The 21,814-nt window shown below is 42.8% G+C and overlaps 1 long non-coding RNA gene across 2 annotated transcripts; it reads right to left on the reverse strand.

Annotated features, from left to right (window-relative positions):
* Window positions 1–323: 323 nt before the first annotated feature.
* On the reverse strand, window positions 324–4,322 carry LOC123137475 (uncharacterized). 2 transcript variants are annotated; one of them, XR_006468313.1, is made up of 4 exons: window positions 3,774–4,322; window positions 3,592–3,644; window positions 2,061–2,256; window positions 324–1,967 (listed from the first exon to the last, which is right to left on the reverse strand). It is a non-coding gene; the product is annotated as an uncharacterized lncRNA (long non-coding RNA). The 2 variants fall into 2 exon arrangements; XR_006468312.1 differs by having other exon boundaries at window positions 324–2,256.
* Window positions 4,323–21,814: the final 17,492 nt, after the last annotated feature.

Genomic DNA, 21,814 nt, shown 5'->3' on the forward strand with positions numbered 1-21,814 from the left:
TGATACTCTAACTTAGCTAGAGGTTAGAGTTAGTTTCTAGCTCATGGCAGTTAAAAGGGAGAGAGATAGATTGGTCGAATAGTTGATTGTATTGATTGAGTCTCGTGGGCATATATATAGGAGTACATGGTCATCTTGGATTACAAGTCAAGGTAGAATAAATCCTACGCTATCCTACATTTCCTAAATAACAATGATACTAAACAATGACTAACCCTAAACTAACTCTAGCCAAAGAGGTGTTTATTGTCATTCTAACACTGTCATCCAAACACCTCTTTGGCTAGAGGTATTTCAGGGAAACATACATGCACACAACTGAATTCAGATTTCAGTGTAAGCTAAAAACAGGGGGTGAATCATTGTGCAATGTTTAAATTAGATAGAGATAAGGGAAATGATTGATTAGTAAATATATATATAGCTTCATGTATACCTAATTCAATTGTTGGCTGACAATTTCTCTAATGTACATCTCTGAAGATACATTACAATAACCTGCCATAAAACTTGGAACTCGTGTGATGCTACTCTGTTTACGAATGAAAAAAACAACTGATATTGATGAAGCTCAAGTCACCAACTGTGCAAGCAAGAAAAAAAGAACATCTGATATTGATGAAGCTTAAGTCACCAACTGTGCTAGTACCAGAACACAAATAAACAAAACACGAATGAATCAAGTTATGTGTAAAATCTGGATCGATTGTTTTGCATTATGTGGGATACTATAAAAAAAATCCAGATTTTCCTTGGTTTGGTTTCTTCTTTAGCCATGTAGGCAAAATACTGGCAATATCATTTATTAAACAACTTCCCCTAACTAAGAAATCCAGCAAGCTACAAAAGAAAACCCCACTTTTGTCATTTCCAAAGGGAAATACAAAAGTGAACAACAAAACAAAGAGCAGTGTTGATATAGCTTTATCATGCAATGCAAACGTCAGTATACAATAGAAGAAGGCCTTTCAACAAGAGGCTTCATACATAAAATTCAACTCGGGAAAATATTTTTCACCACTTATAAATGGAGTAAGAAGCAGTAAGGGGGCACACAAACAATGACATGCCAGTGTGCATGCAAATAGCTTTCGAAATGAATGGACGCCACAGGAAAAGTAAACTTCTACAGATTACCGAAGAGATAATAAAAGCTCTGAACTCAGGAAATCTAAGAAATGCTCAATTCAGCTCTGAACTCAGAAAATCTAAGAAATGGTCGACTCAGAAAATCTATGAAACTAAGTATTTTCGGCCGGGAAAACAAAGATGCTTGCTTCCACCATGAATCGCAGAATTTCCAAATAGTTGTGCTCACAAAGCCATTTAAACATAGAAGGAAACGGTAGTACCTTGTGTATTTGTAAAAACCAATCAAGAACAGAGTTGCGAATTAATCACTTTGTCTTGATGCCCTCATCACCAGGCCGACCATCACTTATACCTTCTCTTTAGACACGAATGGAGAGAAGTTCTATTTGACTATTAATCACCTTGAATCTCCGCTGTTTGGAGAAAGCCTGAACATTTAGTCGGTATAGTGCCTCAATTTTTGCTGAACATCGCCTAAGATTGTCATGATGAATAGCATTTTCCGTCCCTATATACTTGACAAGGGCACTGCTAAGCACCGGAAAGTAAAGCATAAACACAAGTTACTACATTTAAACCCATGCCACGGAGAAATAAGTCTGCCCAGCATGGGCTCTTGTATGAATGCACCATATATTTCCAATATGAAACCATCATCTCAATTATGACATGGTATGCACTGCTTCTTTACAAAAAGCAAAAATAGTTCTAGACAATTAGTTATATATACTCCCCATGTCCCAAAATCAGTGGCTCAACTTTGTACTAACTTGTACTAATGTTGAGACACTTATTTTGGGACGGAGGGAGTACAATATACTGAAGGTATGTCTTTTGGATTGAGAAAATAAGTAACTATAGAAATTTGGCATCCCCTGGAACCATGAAACTTCAGTATCAGATAACAAATAATGGATGAAAATTTGAGAAACAAAAAGAAGGACTGCTCAAGTGTTTATGTTGCATACCTCTGTCTGGAACCATGAAACTTCAGTATCAGATGTGCAACCTGTATTATTGTACGTCATATTGTTTTAATTGGCAGTTGCAATCATAGATGTATGAACCATGGTCTGGAAGAGATCAATGAACAAGTTGAGATTGCCTTCTTGTTATTTGCAATGAAAATACACCAGAATGACAAAAGGCTGCACATCCACCAAACTGGCAACAAAGATAAAATTTGGCGACATTAGTCGTCAGTCCCCAGTGCAAGTTACAGCAGAAAAATATTCAAAATCAAGTGTGCCAGCAACTACTGGGATGGTTACACAATTCCTTGCAGGATAATGCCCAAGAATGACTTTCTTGAAGAATAGAAGAACACAATATACACGGTAGTCCCAAAATTGGTTGGTGCCCATAGTAAATAACTAAATACATGAATGATACTTGAGTTGAGAATATAAGCAATGTCAGCTCCTCACCACAGTACACTTAATTACCACAAAGCAAGAATACCATGTGATCAACGACATGACCTATATATACTTAGAAATGCAGGATCGAGAGAGAGAGAGATAAATTATGAACCACCACCGTGTGAGACAGTATTGATTTAGCGTATAACAGTTGAACAACTTTTTGGAACACAAACTGGAACATGAACTACACATATAAATTAAGCAACAAAAAGGAGGAATCAGGAGATTCTAAATAGTTCCTTTCTATGAAGGAGAGAACCTACTATGTTAGTCCAGAACATCCCTGCAACGCAACAGTATATGTTTTAAAAAAAATCAAAAAGGAAAAAATGTGTTTTAATGATTGTTCAACAAATCCTTCTTCGAGCTGGGAAATTTGTGAAGTCGACATCACTCTATGGATCAGCCACCCAAAGTTTTTGGGGTGGGATGGCCAGAGGGCAATGTGCCGCTTGTCCTCCGGCTCCACCTTGAGGTGTAGGCGATCAACACAGTCCTGAGTCTGGTCTAGCGAGCTCACCCAGTCGTTCTTGTACCCCACGGACTGGAACTGCTTGTCTAATCAGGTTATTGTATCTTTGCTTTAGTAGATGGCGAACACTTAATGCACTGCATCAGCCATTTAACATGACGGCCATATCTGAAAACAGAATTCAGACATCCCAGTGGCATTCCATCAAACACTAACTGTGAATCCACTAAATGGGCAACTAACTCTTTGTTACATCTTTTACAATTTACTGTTAGATCAAACTGGAAAACTGCAGCTTCCAAATTTTGGCGTATGCAAACCGTCTAGATAGTAGTAACTTTCAATACTGAGTGAAATTGACACTTACGTTATTTGAATTTTTTTATTTTATCATTTGAATTGGTCACTGGTCATTGATTCCTTTGTTTCTCTAATGAATGTTATTGAACTGATAGGATTAATGAAATAGATGTTGGCTCGATCTATTGCTCACAAGGAAATAAGGTACTGGACTTTACTGACGATTGAAGCTTGAAGCTGAATGTGTGGAAAAGAAGATCCAAGACACATGGCACTGAACAGGATGCAAGAGAATAGCCATACCTCTGTTTGTCAAGGATCCATGTCTCTTTGACCTGCAGCGAAGTTCTCAACACCTGTAGAGATCCAAAAGAAGTAAATATGTAGCTTTCAAACACTTACCCTCTTTGCACAAAAGAACTAATCAAGGACTGAAGGTAAATGTCAGGAAAAAATTGAGCAGATCATCAAGCATAGATTATTACACATAGATCATCAATTTTCTCGCCGTCGTCCTCCCCTTTGCTCCCCCGAGCCACATCTCACATCTTCCCATTCCCCTCCACTGGTCTGTGCCGCCACCCTCCTCCGCCATGGGTGGGGAAGGGGCGGCGCCCTCGGGTTGAGCAGGGCGGAGTCCCCTGGCTCGCGGCGTCAGAAGGGCCTCCATGACGAACAGGGTCGGTCTATACTCCTCCCGCCTGCCACCGGTCATGGAGCTGCAGGGAAGATGGAGAGGCCCGCCGACATGGAGCGCTGCCACTGCTGCTTCTTGTCGCCATCGCTGGCTTCTCCTCGTCTCAGGCCTTGCTGCTCCTTCCCCCGACCGCAGGCCTCCCCGGCTCCTTCAGCCAACCGTCCTGCCGCCCCTGCTCTCCATGGCAACGCCCGATCTGGAACCATGCCCCTCGCTGGATGCGTGGACGACCAAGAGAAGGAAGTCGAGGTGGAGGCGCTACGAGAGGGAGAGAGGGGAAGAGGAGGAGATGACGGCGGCAGGTAGGACGAGGGAGTAAAAGTGAGGAGAAGGAAGGTCATGTGCGTGCGCGTGCTAGGTTTTCACCTGTTCGACCCAGCCCCAGCCACTCGCCGATGTGGTGCCCGCGCAACCCACACACTGCTCCTTGGTCCTACCGACGAACGAGCCCACCGGTCATGCAGTCTCAACCCAAGCCTGTGCGTGTAAAAGAAACGGACGATTTACCAGCTGCCACCAGAGTAAGGCCCAGTTCTTTTGAGCAGATTATCGAGAATCTCGGTCCCGAAAATCCCGAGCGAAAAGAACTCGATTGAACTTCCAAAATCTCAATCGGATTCTGTAAAATCCTAGTGCAATCCCAAAATCCCAATATACCTGGCTTCTCCCACAATCTCAGGATTCTGGCTAGTCCCACCAAAGAAAACATTTCGAAGTATAGTTGTACCCCTATTGTATCACATATTTACGGTCAAAATGCCACCCCACAGTCAACGAGCGGACGCACCCAACCGCGCACTCGTCTCCCAGTTCCCGCACCGCATCGGGGCAGCGGACCTTCGAGCCGCCCTCGCCGGCCAGCCCGTCCTCGCCCCCGCCGGCCAGCCTCCCTTGCCCGGTCCGCCCCGCCCTCCTCGCCCAGCAGTTCACCCCGCCCCGTCCGCTGCGCGGCAGCGGCTAGGGTTGCCACGTCGCCGCCGGCCAGGCCAAGCCGTCACCGCCCCCGCCGGCCAGCCAAGCCGTCGTGCCCCCGCCGGCCAGCTTCCCTCCTCAGCTCCTCCTTGCCCCTCAGTCCGTCCCGGCCCTCAGCCCCGTCCCGCAAAGTTTGACGCCGACACTCACGATGAGCCCGCCTTTTTACATCTCTCTGTTTCTTCATGCTTGAATAATGCTTGAATTGATGCTAGCTATTGTTGATAGATAAAATACATTTCATCCAAGAAAATTTTGTCTAAGGATAGTACAGACATTTCAACACACAACACTTTCTGGAATCTCAAACTACAATCTCTGAAAAGAACTCGACGGCAGATTCTGGGAGAAGCAGATTTTGGGAGAATTTTGCAGAATCCTGATTCTGTAGAATCTTGCCTGAAAAGAACTGGGCCTAAAAAGTAACACAGTGAAAGCATCGTTCGATCCAGAATCGCTAGCGCGCGCAATGCCTCCAGGAGGGCGGGTAGCGTAGCGTCCTTTATATGTCTCATATTTGGATCTTATGGTGTTCTTTCCTTTCTACCTTCTTGTGATGAATTGAATCTTGCTCTTTGAGGTTTTGTTATATTGGATTGAGTATTGGATTTGAGAACACTTGATGTATGTCTTGCGATGGGATCTCTGTGACAATGGGATGTTTTATTGATTCACTTGATGTATGTTTTGGCACTCAACTCGCGGATTCTTGAGGTGACATTGGGGTAATCTATGCATAGGGGTTGATGTAGGATCGAAAGTATGTCTAGAGGGGGGTGATTAGACTACTTGACCAAATAAAACTTATCCTTTTCCAAATTTTAGTCTTTGGCAGATTTTAGCTAACTTAGCACAAGTCAAGCAATCTTAACACAATTCAAGCAAGCATGCAAAGAGTATATGAGCAGCGGAAAGTAAAGCATGCAACTTGCAAGAATGTAAAGGGAAGGGGTTTGGAGAATTCAAACGCAATTGGAGACACGGATGTTTTTGTCGTGGTTCCGATAGGTGGTGCTATCGTACATCCACGTTGACGGAGACTTCAACCCATAAAGGGTAACGGTTGCGTGAGTCCATGAAGGGCTCCACCCACGAAGGGTCCATGAAGAAGCAACCTTGTCTATCCCACCATGGTCGTCACCCACGAAGGACTTGCCTCACTAGCGGTAAATCTTCACGAAGTAGGCGATCTCCTTGCCCTTACAAACTCCTTGGTTCAACTCCACAATCTTGTCGGAGGCTCCCAAGTGACACCTAGACAATCTAGGAGACACCACTCTCCAAGAAGTAACAAATGGTATGTTTATGATGAACTCCTTGCTCTTGTGCTTCAAATGATAGTCTCCCCAACACTCAACTCTCTCTCACAGGATTTGGATTTGGTGGAAAGAAGATTTGAGTGGAAAGCAACTTGGGAAAGGCTAGAGATCAAGATTCATATGGTAGGAATGGAATATCTTGGCCTCAACACAAGTGTAGGTGGTTCTCTCTCAGAAAATGCAAGTTGGAGGTGTAGGTTCGTTCTGATGGCTCTCTCCACGAATGAAGAGGAGGTGGAGGGGTATATATAGCCTCCACACAAAATCTAACTGTTACACACAACTTGCCAAATTCGGTGGGACCGAATCGGTAAACTCGGTCGGACCGATTCAGCAAATCTAGTGACCGTTAGGATTTTCGGTGGGACCGACATGCAACTCGGTAGGACCGATATGATTAGGGTCAGGGCATAACGTAATCTCGGTGAGATCGATTACACAAACTCGATGGGACCAATTTTGGTAATAAGCTAACCAGAGAGTTGGTCAGGTAAACTCGGTGTGACCAGTTCGCTCATTTCGGTGGGACGGAAATGTTACGAAAAGGAAACTGGGAGTTTACATTGCAATCTCGGTGGGACCGATCTCTCATCTCGGTGGTACCGAAATGTTACGAAGGGAAACCGAGAGATTACAATCCCATCTCGGTGATACCGAGATCCCTATCGATGAGACCGATTTGCCTAGGGTTTGTGGTAGTGGCTATGACATCTGAACTCGGTGGTGCCGGATAGAAAGAATTGGTGGGGCCGAGTTTGACTTTTGGTTTAGGTCATATGTGGATGTGGGAAAGTAGTTGAGGGTTTTGGAGCATATCACTAAGCACTATGAAGCAAGAACCTCATTAAGCAATACCTCATCCCTCCTTGATAGTATTGGCTTTTCCTATAGACTCAATGTGATCTTGGATCACTAAAATATAAAATGTAGAGTCTTAAGTTTTGAGCTTGAGCCAATCCTTTTATCCTTAGCATTTGAGGGGTCCACTTTTCTCATTCATGCCATGCCATTCATTGAGCTTTTCCTGAAATATTTATCTTGGAATAATGTTAGCTCAATGAGCTATATGTTGTTAGGAATTACCAAAACCACCTAGGGATAGTTGCACTTTCAATCTCCCCATTTTTGGTAATTGATGACAACTAGATCAAAGCTTCGACAAATGATAATAAGAGTGAAAAACATTGTCGCTTTGAGAAGTATGTGATAAGCAAGAGCTCCCCCTAAATTTGTGCATAGTTTAAGATTTGCTTTGGACTGCAAATGCACAAAGATTTAGGCTCATGGGTTACTCTTCCATGTCACATACATCTTGGTGGAGCGCTCAAAATGATAACAACTGAATACATGCACTCATCACCAAGCAAAGTGAATAATCATATAGAGATAAAAGGATAATGTCATCCAACAAGCATTAATGTAGCATATGATCAAACACATGATCATCCAAGTATCACACAGACATAAGGTATATCAAACAAGCAGATAAAGTTCAACCACCAAATCAAGAGAGAATAAAAAGCAACGCTCTCTCTCGAAGCCTATGATCTATACATTTTTCTCCCCCTTTGGCAACAAGTTACCAAAAAGTTCGTAGAAAATGCATAGCACTAAATCGTCTTTCAGGCTTGATCTTCAGGTGGTGGTGTAGAGATGGCTCCTTGGACGAAGACTTCAGTAGATGTTGATGGAGCTGGTGGAGTAGGTGCTGGAGCTGGTTGCACTGGGGCTGTAGCTGGTGCAGATGAAGTGGCTCTGGTGTCTGTCACTGGCACTGCAGCCGATCTCTGAGCTCTAGGCACTCTGGCAAATGCCTCAGTGGTTGTCTTGCCCTTCCTCTCTTGCATATCATCCCGGAGTTGCTCAACAACAGACTGGATCTCAGTTACCTTCACATCCAAGTCATAGAACTTCTGCTCTATGATCCTCTCCAGGCTCTGCTAGTTTAGAGTCAGGGTAGCCAGCCCCTTCTCAATCCTTAGAGTGGATGCAATCAAGTAGCCAAGCTGATCCTGTTTGCTCTTCAAAAAGTACTGAGATGCCTCTTCCATTGTTGGCATCTTGGCAACCTTCTCAGTCCTTGCCTTCTCCTTCTTTGCTTGTGCTTGCACAGAAAACGGTTCATCTTCATCCATAACCACTTGGTTGTCCTTAAAATCTGGATAGATAGGCATGTGATCCTTGTCCAACAAGTATGTGCCAGTGCCCATCTTGGAGTTAATCAACTCCTGGATCTGTGGGACATACCCACAACTTCTCTTTTGGTCAGCAGCTATCCTCTTGATTGTTTCAACTATAAGGCTCATGACCTTGAACTTTTGTGGCACATCAAATAAGTGTAGTAGATTTATTGCATGGCCTCTGATCATGTTGTGATCACCTGACTTGGGCAAGAGAGTGTGCCTGAGGATCCAGTTGATGGTTGGCAGTCCTGACAGAAGGTAATGTACTGATCCAAACTTGTGTGTTTCAACACCAGCATCTGGGATCTCCTTGTACATATGTGCCATAGTGTTGTGATCCATCTTCTTCTTGGCATAGACATCCAAGTCATCCTCTTTCTCCTTAGGTGCATTTATCAGATTATCCCATTCTTCAATTGATGATTGGTACCTAGTACCTTCAGACATCCATACTATCTTGCCATCTGGATAGAAGTGTGTTGTGGAGTAGAATTGCATTATTAGCTCATCATTCCACTTTGTGAGCTTCTGCCCAACAAAGTCTGCCACTCCACAAGCACTGAAGCTGTCATACACACCAGGATAGTGTTCTTCATTCTCCTTGATGTACTTCCAGTCCACCCACCTCATGTCACACACTACCGACTTCTTGTCCAGCAACACTGTCTCATAAAAATCATGTTGTTCCTTTGTATGGAACCTGTAGTCTACAGCAGTTCTCCTCCTGACTGCATAAGGATCAGTCAACCTCCACTATCTGAGTCCTGCATCCTTTCTCAGCTTCATGTTCTCAGCTACAGGATGAGCATCATTATGATCTGGAATTTTTGGCTTCAATTTTCTCAAGACATGCTCTTCCTCATCTTCCTCTTCAGCAACAGTTTCAGGCATTGGGGCCTTGTTCTTCTCAGCAGCTGATATGTTCCTGGTATTCCTCTTAGGTGCAGTCTTGGGGTTGGACGCAGCCTTGGGTGCTTCTTTGGGCTTTGATGAAGCAACCCCTGACCTGATAGCATCACCCATAAGCTTCTGACCTTTGGGTGCTGGTGCAGCAACCTCTTCTTCTTCTTCTTCTTCTTCTTCTTCTTCTTCTTCTTCTTCTTCTTCTTCTTCTTCTTCTTCTTCTTCTAAGTCTCTCCTCATAGAGGGGTTGCCAAGAACTTTAGTAGTGGTGGTTCTGACTCTCTTCTTCTTCTTGTCTTGGCCAACAGCTTCATCTTCTGACTCAATGGTAAACTTCATGGTTTCCCCAGTGGCAACCTTCCTAGGTTTGAAAGTGGGAATCCTTCTTGCAGGTGCCTTCTTCTGCATTCCTGGCTTAGTAGCTACAGCTGAGCCATATTCTTTCTTGAGCATATTCTTCTTGGAAGTGGCCTCATCCTCAACAGCCACATAGTCTTCATCCTCAGAATCTGAGGTTTTCTTCTTTCTGGCCCTGGTGGCAGCTTTGGGTAAGTTGCTGGGTGTGCTCCTGCTGCCATCATAGCTGCTAGAGGGACTAGTGCCCTCACTCACTTGAACCTGCTCCTCTGACTTGTTTTGCCTGTCACTTTGATCAGACATATTGCAAACACTGACAGCATACCCTGTGAATAGATATAGATGAGATAGAGTGGATGAGCATCACAAAATACAAAGGTTTTTGCAAAAGAATGAGTCAAAAACTTAGTTTTAGTTTTCCACAGAAAGCATTTCGGATCAACCGATTTGTAAACTCGGTGATACCGAAGCAGCTTTTGGAACCTAAACAAGTGAACTCGGTCAGACCGAGTCACAGTTCGGTGGCACCGAGACTGCTAGGGTTTCACAAAGTCCTGAACTCGGTCACACCAATTTGCAATTCTTGGTCAGACCGAGAATCACATATGCAATGGCCTTAGCCGAATTGGTGGAACCGAGTTCTACAACTCGGTGGGTCCGAGATGGTTTTGGCGGAAACCTAACCCTAAATTTTCAATTCATCTCTAATCTATAGAGTGTTTTGACTAGATAAGATAGTTTCAATCGTGGCAAGATTCATGGCGAACACAATGTGCTAGGAATCAGATAGGGATAGCACAGTGATAGAGTCCATACCCTAGTTTGGCGATGAACTCGCTACAGCGGCAACGGCGGAGATGATTCCCATTGGCGGCGGCGGAGACCAGCGGCAGGAGGCAGCTGGCGACGAGGAGGACGATCCGCAGACCCTGGAGGCAGAGCGGGCTGAGCGCGGGCGAAAGAGTTCGGAGAAAATTTCCAAAGTTTTGCCTGTGGGTATATATAGCCCGACCCTGTCGGTGTGACCGAGTGGAACAACTCGGTGGCACCGAGATGCATAACTGCTATCAGTTACAGCAACTCGGTGTGACCGAAAAGTTCAAATCGGTTGCACCGAGATTGAAAACCTAGATCGACTTAGTGATCTTGGTATGACTGAAATGGAAGAATAGGTCAGACCGAAATGCACAAAGAAGTTTTGGAAGTTTAAGTCTATGACAAATCGGGGACTCCGAGTGCTCCTCACACAGAGTGGTTCGAATATGACTTGATCAAATTTTGTGATGTAGCATGAATAGAGTTTGAGACAAGAATAGCTAGAGAAGGTTCTTATGCATTCTTGTCCATCCACTTGGCAAAAGAAAAAGAAACCAATCAATCAAAACAACAAGTGGATGTCCTCGAATGAGTAAAATATTCAACCAACATGCTCACACAATAAAATGGCAAATGAAATATGTGGCAAAGCATGCACAACCAATTCTAGCATCTATCAAGCAATTGACGATGACTAGGTCATCTATATATGAGTATATTGACTTAGGAGTCAAATGAGAACATTTGATCATAGGTCATACTCATCGTTTAAGCTCAAGTGGGGTTACCACTTTTACATAATGCATTGATGTGTTCACACCATTAGAGTTGCTTTGACTCAATTCTTAGAGTAAAGCTCCCCCTAGATGTGAGATCCCCCCTTAGAGGGATGAACTAACCTTGGGTTTTGTCGATGATGACTTCATGTAGGTGTTGAAGATGTGGATGCTCAATGTTGATGTAGATCATTTGGAGCAATCCTTTGGAGTGAGTTGCACTTTCAATACCTACACGGGTTAGTCCCACAAGGAACAAACAAGGATATCCATAGACATAGAGTGATGCACACACAAGATGATGTCTATGAGAGCATTAGGTTACCTTGTCCCTTGTCTTACCAACAAGAGGGTTTGTGACTCCTTGAACTAGTGCAAGATGTGGAAGTTGGTTGCACTTGTTGTTGCCAAAATGATATGAGTGAAATATGTTGGTGGAGTCACCCTCAAGAACTCTCTAGTTCTTCTTCTTCGGGATCCACATCATCTTGATGGGAATCCTTGGAGTTATAGTCGTACTTGATGAAGCAGAGCTTGATGTAGTCTTGGGAACCCACTTGACCAAGGCCTTAGGAGCTTCTTCAAATGCATCAATCTCCTCTTGAAGCTTGTCCTTGCCTTTTTTCTTATGGTCTTGTGGTGGAAGATCATCTTGGGCTTGTGTCCCTTTGAAGGAAGCAGGATCATACTTCTCTTGTTGAGGAACAAACTTCGTCTTGGGGTATTGATCTTCTTCCCACTCAACTCCATTGGCATTGAACTTTCGTTCAAAACCAACACCTTGGTTCTTCCGGCGCCTTCCTTGATTGCGTACAATTTCCTCAAATTGTTTACTCCCAGCAAGGCTCTTGTAAACACCTTTCTCTATAATTCCCTTCAATAAGTGCTACGTCTTGAGCTTGTGTTGGTTTTCCTCGAAGAGGAGAGGGTGATGCAGCAAAGTGTAGCGTAAGTATTTCCCTCAGTTTTGAGAACCAAGGTATCAATCCAATAGGAGGCTCCTCAAAAGCCACACGCACCTACACAAACAAACTAAGAACTCGCAAGCAACGCAATAAAGGGGTTGTAAATCCCTTCACGGCCACTTGCGAAAGTGAGATCTAATAAAGATAGTATGATAAGATAAATATATTTTTGGTATTTTTGATATAGATGCAAAAAGTAAAGATGCAAATAAAAGTAGATGGAACGCAAATATGATAAGAGATAGACCCGGGGGCCATAGGTTTCACTAGAGGCTTCTCTCGAGATAGCATAAGTATTACGGTGGGTGAACAAATTACTGTCGAGCAATTGATAGAAAAGCGCATAGTTATGAGATTATCTAGGCATGATCATGTATATAGGCATCACATCCATAACAAGTAGACCGACTCCTGCCTGCATCTACTACTATTACTCCACACATCGACCGCTATCCAACATGCATCTAGAGTATTAAGTTCATAAGAACAGAGCAACGCATTAATCAAGCTGACATGATGTAGAGGGATAAACACATGCAATATGATATAAACCCCATCTTGTTATCCTCGATGGCAACAATACAATATGTGTCTTGCAACCCTTTCTGTCACTAGGTAAGAACACCACAAGATTGAACCCAAAGCTAAGCACTTCTCCCATGGCAAGAAAGATCAATCTAGTAGGCCAAACCAAACTGATAATTCGAAGAGACTTGCAAAGATAACTCAATCATACATAAAAGAATTCAGAGAAGATTCAAATATTATTCATAGATAAACTTGATCATAAACCCACAATTCATCGAATCTCGACAACACACTGTAAAAAGAGATTACATCGAATAGTTCTCCACAAGAGAGGGGGAGAACATTGTATTGAGATCCAAAAAGAGAGAAGAAGACATCTAGCTAATAACTATAGACCCATAGGTTTGTGGTAAACTATTCACAACTCATCGGAGGGGCAAGGATGTTGATGTAGAGGCCCTCCGTGGTTGCTTCCCCCTCCGACAGAGTGCCGGCAAGGGCTCCAAGATGGGATCTCGCGGATACAGAAGGTTACGGCGGTGGAAATTGTGTTTCGTGGTGCCCCTGGATGTTTTCGGGGTACGTAGATATATATAGGAGGAAGAAGTACGTTGGTGGATGCCCGAGGGGCCCACGAGATAGGGGGCGCGCCCTACAGGGGGGCGCCCTCCTATATCGTGGGGCCCTCGGAGTTTTCTTGACTTGCACTCCAGGCTCCCTGGATCAGATTTGTTCCAAAAATAATGCTCCCGGAGGTTTCATTCCATTTGGACTCTGTTTGATATTCCTTTTCTTCGAAATACTGAAATAGGGAAAAACAGCAATATGGGATGGGCCTCCGGTTAGTAGGTTAGTCCCAAAAATGATATAAATGTGTAAAATAAAGCCCATAAACATCCAAAAGGGGTAATATAATAGCATGGAACAATAAAATTTTATAGATACGTTGGAGACGTATTAATAAGCTATTTTCTTGCTCAAGTGTAACTTGGCTAAGAGAATCATTAGTGGAATCAAGAGAACTACTAGAAGCAACAACATTGGATTTAGCATGATTATTGTTACTACTAGAGGAAGAATCCTTCTTGTTCTTGTTACTAGACTTGACTTGAGGCATGTAAGTAGATAAGAGTAAACGCTTGGCAATGTAAGAAGAACTTTTCTTACGAAGATCATCATTGATTGCCTTTAAGAACTCATGCTCTTGCTCAAGGTTGAGCTTTTCAAAGTGTAACTTCTCATGAGTCCTTAAAAGTTCTCGATGATCTTCTAAGATAGTTTCATGAGCTAACTTAAGAGTGTGTAGTTCTTTAGTTAGAAGCTCAATCTTCTCCTTATCATTGTCATTCATTTTATCTTGATTATCATGATTAATTGACGTTTCATCATAGTATTCATCACTAGAGTTGTCAACAAGTAAATCATCATCACCTAACAAGTCATCTTCATCACTATTTAAATCAACATACTCGGGGTGTGTTACCTTTGGGCCTTTAGCCATGAAGCATCTTCCAAGTCCTTCATTTGGTGAATCAAATATGTTGTAGGAGTTGGTTGACACAAGTGCTAGACCGGCAACACCTTCATCTTGAGTATATTCGGAGTCGGAGTGATAGCTTCTCTTGGAGTGATTGTCGGAGTCGGAGTCGGATACCCATTCACCTTCATCTTGATGTCTTTTTTTTGTGTAGCTCCTTGATGACTTGTCCTTCCTCTCCGAATCCTTGCTTCTCCGAGATGTTCTTCGTTCATAACGATCATCTCTACTCCTTCTCTCTCTTGGTGGTGATTCTTCTCTTCTACTTCTCCTTTTAGGTGATTCTTCTCTTCTTTTGTAGGGTGTCGTACACTCATTGGAATAGTGTCCGGGTCTTCCACAATTGTAATAATTACGCTCTCGACTAGAAGATCTTTTGTCATTGTAGGACCTTGACTTGGAGCTTTTCTCTTTGCTTCTATTCTTGTAGAACTTGTTGAAGTTCTTCACCATTAAGCTCAATTCTTCATTGAAGGTTTGTTTCTCACTTGATGATGTGGGGGCTTCACATGAGGCTTTGTAAGCACCAATTGACTTGTTTTGAAGTTCCTCCTTATCCTTGAGTGACATCTCATGAGCAACAATTCTTCCAATGACTTCCGTTGGCTTGAGATCTTTGTAATTGGGCATCATTTGGATCAATGTGCACACGGTATATTATTTTCCGTCCAAATCTCTTAGGATCTTCTTGATGATGAATTTGTCGGTCATCTCTTCACTTCCTAAGCCGACAATCTCATTTATGATAAGAGCAAGCCTAGAGTACATTTCAACGACACCTTCACCATCCTTCATTTTGAACTTGTTAAGTTAACTTTGTAGCACATCCAACTTGGATTCCTTGATGGAGTCGGTACCTTCATGCATATCAATCAAGGTATCCCAAATTTCCTTTGCATTCTCAAGACGGCTGATTTTGTTGAATTCTTCGGGGCACAACACTACAAAAAAAGACACATCTGTGACATTTTGGGCCGAACGGATTTTTTTCTGTCATACATATGACACTTCTATGATGATAATTGTGACAAAACCCGGTATCATCATAGATGTGGTGGGCTCCTACTTCTATGACAAAAAATCATGACAGAAAATGGGCTTTTCGTCCTGGGCGGGCCGGAGACGCAGCTGCATGACATTCTTTGGGCCGTCCATGACGGAAAAAACCATGGTAGAAGCGAGGGGGAGGAAAATTTTGGGGAGTTGCCGGTTACGGTGGGAGGTCGGGGGTGGAGCGATGCGCGTTTCTCTCGTACGTACGCGTGTGTGTGCGAGGCATTGGCTCTAACTGAAGCCGAGCGAGGCGTTTGTAGGACCTTGAGAAGAGTTGTCTAGAGGGGGAGTGATTAGACACTAAGAGCCAAAGTTGTAGTTTTTAAGTTTCTTTAAAGTTTAAGTGGAGTTTAGGCACAAGTTTAACATTCACAACACATAGCAAGCACGCGTGCAAAGAGTTTATGAGCAGCGGAAAGTAAAGCATGCAACTTGCAAGAATGTAAAGGGAAGGGTTTGGAGGATTCAAACGCAATTGGAGACACGGATGTTTTTGGCGTGGTTCCGATAGGTGGTGCTATCGTACATCCACGTTGATGGAGACTTCAACCCATGAAGGGTAACGGTTGCGCGAGTCCATGGAGGGCTCCACCCACGAAGGGTCCACGAAGAAGCAACCTTGTCTACCCCACCATGGCCGTCGCCCACAAAGGACTTGCCTCACTAGCGGTAGATCTTCACGAAGTAGGCGATCTCCTTGCCCTTACAAACTCCTTGGTTCAACTCCACAATCTTGTCGGAGGCTCCCAAGTGACACCTAGCCAATCTAGGAGACACCACTCTCCAAGAAGTAACAAATGGTGCGTTGATGATGAACTCCTTGCTCTTGTGCTTCAAATGATAGTCTCCATAACACTCAACTCTCTCTCATAGGTTTTGGATCTGGTGGAAAGAGGGTTTGAGTGGAAAGCAACTTGGGGAAGGCTAGAGATCAAGATTCATATGGTAGGAATGGAATATCTTGGCCTCAACACATGAGTAGGTAGTTCTCTCTCAGAAAATGTATGCTGGAAGTGTAGGTTCTGTCTGATGGCTCTCTCCATGAATGAAGAGGAGGTGGAGGGGTATATATAGCCTCCACACAAAATCTAACCGTTACACACAATCTACCAAACTTAGTGGGACCGAATTGTTAAACTCGGTCAGACCGATTTAGCAAATAATGTGACCGTTAGGGTTTTCGGTGGGACCGAAATGCAACTCGGTGAGACCGATTCGGTTAGGGTTAGGGCATAACGTAATCTCGGTAAGACCGATTACACAAACTCGGTGAGACCGATTTTGGTAATAGCTTTCCAGAGAGTTGGTCAGGCAAACTCGGTTGACCGATTATCAAACTCGGTGGGACCAATTTTGATAATAAGTCAACCAGAAGTTTGCATTGTAATCTCGGTAGTACCGATTGCTCAAACTCGGTGAGACCGATTTTGATAATGGACATACACAGAGAGATTACAATCCCATCTCGGTGAGACCGAGATCCCTATCGGTGAGACCGATTTGCTAGGGTTTGTGGCAGTGGCTAAGACTTCAAAACTCAGTGGCGCCGGATAGAAGAATCAGTGGGGCCGAGTTGACTTTTAGGTTTAGGACATATGTGGGTATGAGAAATGGCTGAGGGCTTTGGAGCATATCATTAAGCACTTTGAGCAAGCAAGCCATTAAGCAACACCTCATCCCCTTTTAATAGTATTTGCTTTCCTATGGACTCACGTGATCTTGGATCGCTAAAATGAAAATGTAGAGCCTTGAGCTTTTGCCAATGTTTGTCCTTAGCACCTTGAAGGGGTTCCATATCCTCTTTCCATGCCACTCCAATGTTGAACTTATCTGAAAATACTGAGTAGAAATATTAGTCAAACAAGAGATATGTTGACAATTAATTACCAAAATCACCCAGGGAGCACTTGTGCTTTCAATCTCCCCCTTTTTGGTAATTGACGACAACATACATCAAAGCTTTAGATAAAGATATGAAGAAAATAGCATGTAAAGCTTTGGAAGGACATGCAACATGCATTAGCTCCCCTACATGTATGCAATCACGTGATGATAAATCATAAGAGTATGATAATGCATAAGCATGGCAGAGCAAGCAATGAGTTACACGTGTCTTGGCTATATGCATTAGAGCAAATGGTGTAGATACTGGAAATATACCTTCATGTTCATGAATCTCTCTTGCAAACAATATATACCACAACAAGATATCCTCATGCACATGAGTGTGATGCATATACTTGCCTTGTGGTCTTGAACTAGTTTTGAAAGAGATGAACCTGAGTAAACAAGGTTAGATAACACAAGAATATCTACTAGACAGAGCAGGAACAAGAGATCACAAGAATACCAAGATTTGGGAAGACATGTTGAGAGTGAGTACTAGGTACTCTAGTTGGTTATATAGACATGTCCAAGAATAAAGATATGCAATGAATTCAAAAGATTTCTTCCCTTAGACTAAGCTCTCTCCCCCTGAATCTGACATTGGATAATGGGAGAAGATAGGGTAAGAAAAACCAGAGCAAACAAGAAATCAGTTCAGAGCTAATGTATGCTAATGCAAAATGAGCACAAAATATCATATGAACATGTATCTCCCCTCAAGAAGACATGTGTACATCTCTCCTATTGAACACCAAGCATCTGGGATCCTTGAGAAATACTTTCTACTTAAGTATCCTCTCCCCTGGAGATATCTCTCTTCTTTTGAGGGTCTCTCCCCCTAGAAGGTTCTCTCTCCCTTAAGAAGGAAGGTGATAAGTTTTGATGCTCTGTCTCTATCTCCAAACGATAAGCTTTGATGTTCTCTCTCTCCCCCTTTGACATCAATTTCCAAGAAGGGTCTTCTGGAATCTGTCGAATGGGTTTGGTCCTTGAGACATAGTACAAAGCAATGATAAAAATGTGATGCTTGTAGAGGACAAGATTCATTGAGTGGAGCTGGATCAGAAGAAACACAGAATATGTGGCAAAGAGTTTTTCCTGTTATGAAATCGGTGGCACCGAGTGGTATGCTTCGGTCGTACGAAAAGATTCGGTTGAGTCGAGGGAAACAAACCAGTGAGGCCGAGTTCAACCCAGAGAGAAAACAATTGTCACCTTCAGCTCACTTAGGCAATTAAGATCTCACAAGGATATGCAAGGAATTAACTGAAGGATTTGTGATGAATTGGATGCAGGGAATGCAGAACATAACAAGAAAAGAAAAGAAATCTAGATGATTTTTTTTTGGAAAAAAGGGAAATGCAAGTAAGAGACAAATGCAAGAACACGGAGAAACAACAAAGAACTTCATCTACAATTGGTCAGCGACAAAGTCACCTATGTTAGAGTATATTGACTTAGGAGTCAAGTGAAGACACTTGATCATAGGTCATACTCATTGTTTAAGCTCAAAATGGGGTTGCCATTTTTGTTTAAGCATTTTGACGTATTTGTCATCTTGTTGAGTTACTTTCACCCATGTCTTGGGGTAAAGCTTCTCTAAGATGGAATGACATACCTTTGGTGGTGTGTTGATCTTGATCATGTAGTTGAACTTGTATAGGATGCTCAAAGTTGATGTAGTTCATCAAGAGTTGGGAGAACCATCAAGAGTTGAACTTGTGTATCCAAGACGACAATCACGAAATTTGACGTAGGGAAATTGTCAAAGGATATATTGAAAGGATTCATGCTTCCTTGTCTTTAACCAACCATTTTGTAGAGACTTGGAGATGTAGAGATTGCTTTGAATGTGATTGAGTTGCAATCTCATAGAGCTGGGCTTATCCAAGTACCTACAATGGTTAGATGCCATGCAACCGTACATGTATATCCAAGACATATGATCATCATCATAAGAGAAATATCAAGGAGTAGTGAAAGAAAGGCTCATGCCTTGCATACATCCAAATGGGAGTTTCTACTCCAAGATTTGAGGCATCAATGATGTTTCAATTCTCCTCTCAAATGGGAAAACACTTTCTCATCTAGAGGTTGGTGAATATATCCACAATTGCTTATCGCGTACGAACATGCTTAAGTTTGATATCTCCCTTAGCAACATGATCTCGAATGAAATGATGACGAACTTCAATATGCTTAGTTCAACAATGTTGCACGGGATTATGAGCAATCTTAATAGCACTCTCATTGTCACAAAGCAATGGAAATGTTTTCACATATATCCCATAATCTTTAAGAGTTTGGGTCATCCAAAGTAATTGAACACAACATGAACCGGCGACAATGTATTCCGCTTCGGCGGTGTATAAGGATACCGAGTTTTGTTTCTTGGAGGACCAGTACACAAGAGATCTACCAAAAAATTGACAAGTACCCGAAGTGGACTTTCTATCAACCTTGTCACCAGCATAGTCTGAATCGGAGTAGCCAACAAGATCAAATGAAGACCTCTTAGGATACCAAATGCCAAAATTTGGTGTATGAATTAAGTATCTCACTATCCTTTTCACATCCTTAAGATGACATTCTTTGGGGGTCGCTTGATATCATGCACACATTCACACACTTAGCATGATATCGGGACGGGAGCACATAGATATAACAATGAACCAATCATAGAGCGATAAACCTTTTGATCAACCGGTTCACCATCTTTGGTCAAGTCATTATGTCCACTAGTAGGCATGGGTGTAGACATACCTTTGCATTCTTGCATATTGAACTTCTTTAATAAGTCCTTGGTGTACTTCATTTGAGAAACAAAGGTACCTTCCTTAGTTTGCTTGATTTGCAATCCAAGGAAGAATTTGAGTTCACTCATCATAGACATCTCAAACTTCTCCGACATTAGCTTCCCAAACTTTTCACTAAAATGAGGGTTAGTTGAACCAAATATAATATCATCAACATAGATTTGGCACACAAACAGTTCTCCATTAACCCTTTTAGTAAAAAGAGTAGAATCAATTTTCCCAATTTCAAAGCCTTTTTCAATAAGGAACTTGGTCAAGCATTTATACCATGCTCTAGGAGCTTGTTTAAGACCATAAAGAGCTTTGTGAAGTTTGTAAACATGATTGGGTTTCTTAGGATTGACAAAGCCGGGAGGTTGCTTAACATAAACTTCCTCCTCAATTTCACCATTGAGAAAAGCACTTTTGATATCCATTTGATACAAGGTGATGTCATGATTATTGGCATAAGCAAGTAAGATGCAAATGGACTCAAGTCTAGCAATGGGGGCGTATGTCTCACCATAGTCTATACCTTCGACTTGAGTGTAGCCTTGAGCAACGAAACGATCCTTGTTGCATACAACTTGTCCATCTTCATCTTGCTTGTTCCTAAACACCCATTTGGTTCCAATGACATTGTTGCTTCTCATCGGGCTTTTCAACCAACATCCACACTTGGTTCCTCTCAAAGTTGTGTAGCTCTTCGTGCATGGCATTTATCCAATCTAGATCTTCCAATGCTTCTTCAACCTTCATAGGTCTTATGCTAGAAATGAATGAGTAATGTTCACAAAAATTAGCCAAACGAGTTTTAGAGCGAGTAATTCTCCCGGTTTGGATATCATCAAAGATTTGTTCGACGGGATGATCTCTTGATACTCTTGCTCGAACTCATGCGAGCTTTTGTTTGGGTCGGGGTGGAACATCCTCTTCATTCTTGTTCTTCCTCTTGTCTTTCTTCATTGTTGTTGGCGTTGTTGTTCTCCCGTGGAGGTGGAGAAGGAGGTCGTCGAGGTTCATCTTGTTTGTACATCCTTGTTTTCATCGTCTGATGTGTCCCACTCGTGGATGCCTCCAAGTTAACTTGTGGTTCACCTTGGCATGAAGTTGATGCTTCCACTTGGACGGATGAGGCACTCTCCTTCACCTCCGTTGGGCGAATCTTGCCAATAGACAAGTCTTGGATTGCTTCCGAAGGATCTATTTAACCTACATCAATTGGCAATTGCTCTACCTGCGAGCCATTAGATTCATCAAACTTAACATCTATCGTCTCTTCAACCTTTCAGGTGAAATTGTTGTACACTCCATAAGTGTGAGTTCGAGCCATAACCTAGTAGGAAACCTTCATGAGATTTAGGAGCAATTTTTGAATGATGATGCTTATCAAGAATGTAGCACTTTGAGCCGAATACCCGAAAGTATCCAACTTGGGTTTGTTACCGGTGAGAAGCTCGTATGCCATATTGCCAAGTAGCTTTGTGAAGATATAGACGATTCGTTGCATAACAGGCTGTCTCAACCACTTCCGCCCAAAAGTGTTTTGGCGTCTTATACTCATCAAGCATCTTTCTCGCCATTTCGACGAGCATCCGGTTCTTCCTCTCAACAACTCCATTTTGTTGAGGCGTGTACGTAGCCGAGAACTCATGTGAAATCCCTTCTTTGTCAAGAAAGGTGTCCACATTGGCATTCTTGAACCCCGTTCCATTGTCGCTGCGAACCTTCTTGATCT

Source organism: Triticum aestivum, chromosome 6B (genome assembly GCF_018294505.1).
Source record: "Triticum aestivum cultivar Chinese Spring chromosome 6B, IWGSC CS RefSeq v2.1, whole genome shotgun sequence".
Classification (NCBI taxonomy): domain Eukaryota; kingdom Viridiplantae; phylum Streptophyta; class Magnoliopsida; order Poales; family Poaceae; genus Triticum; species Triticum aestivum.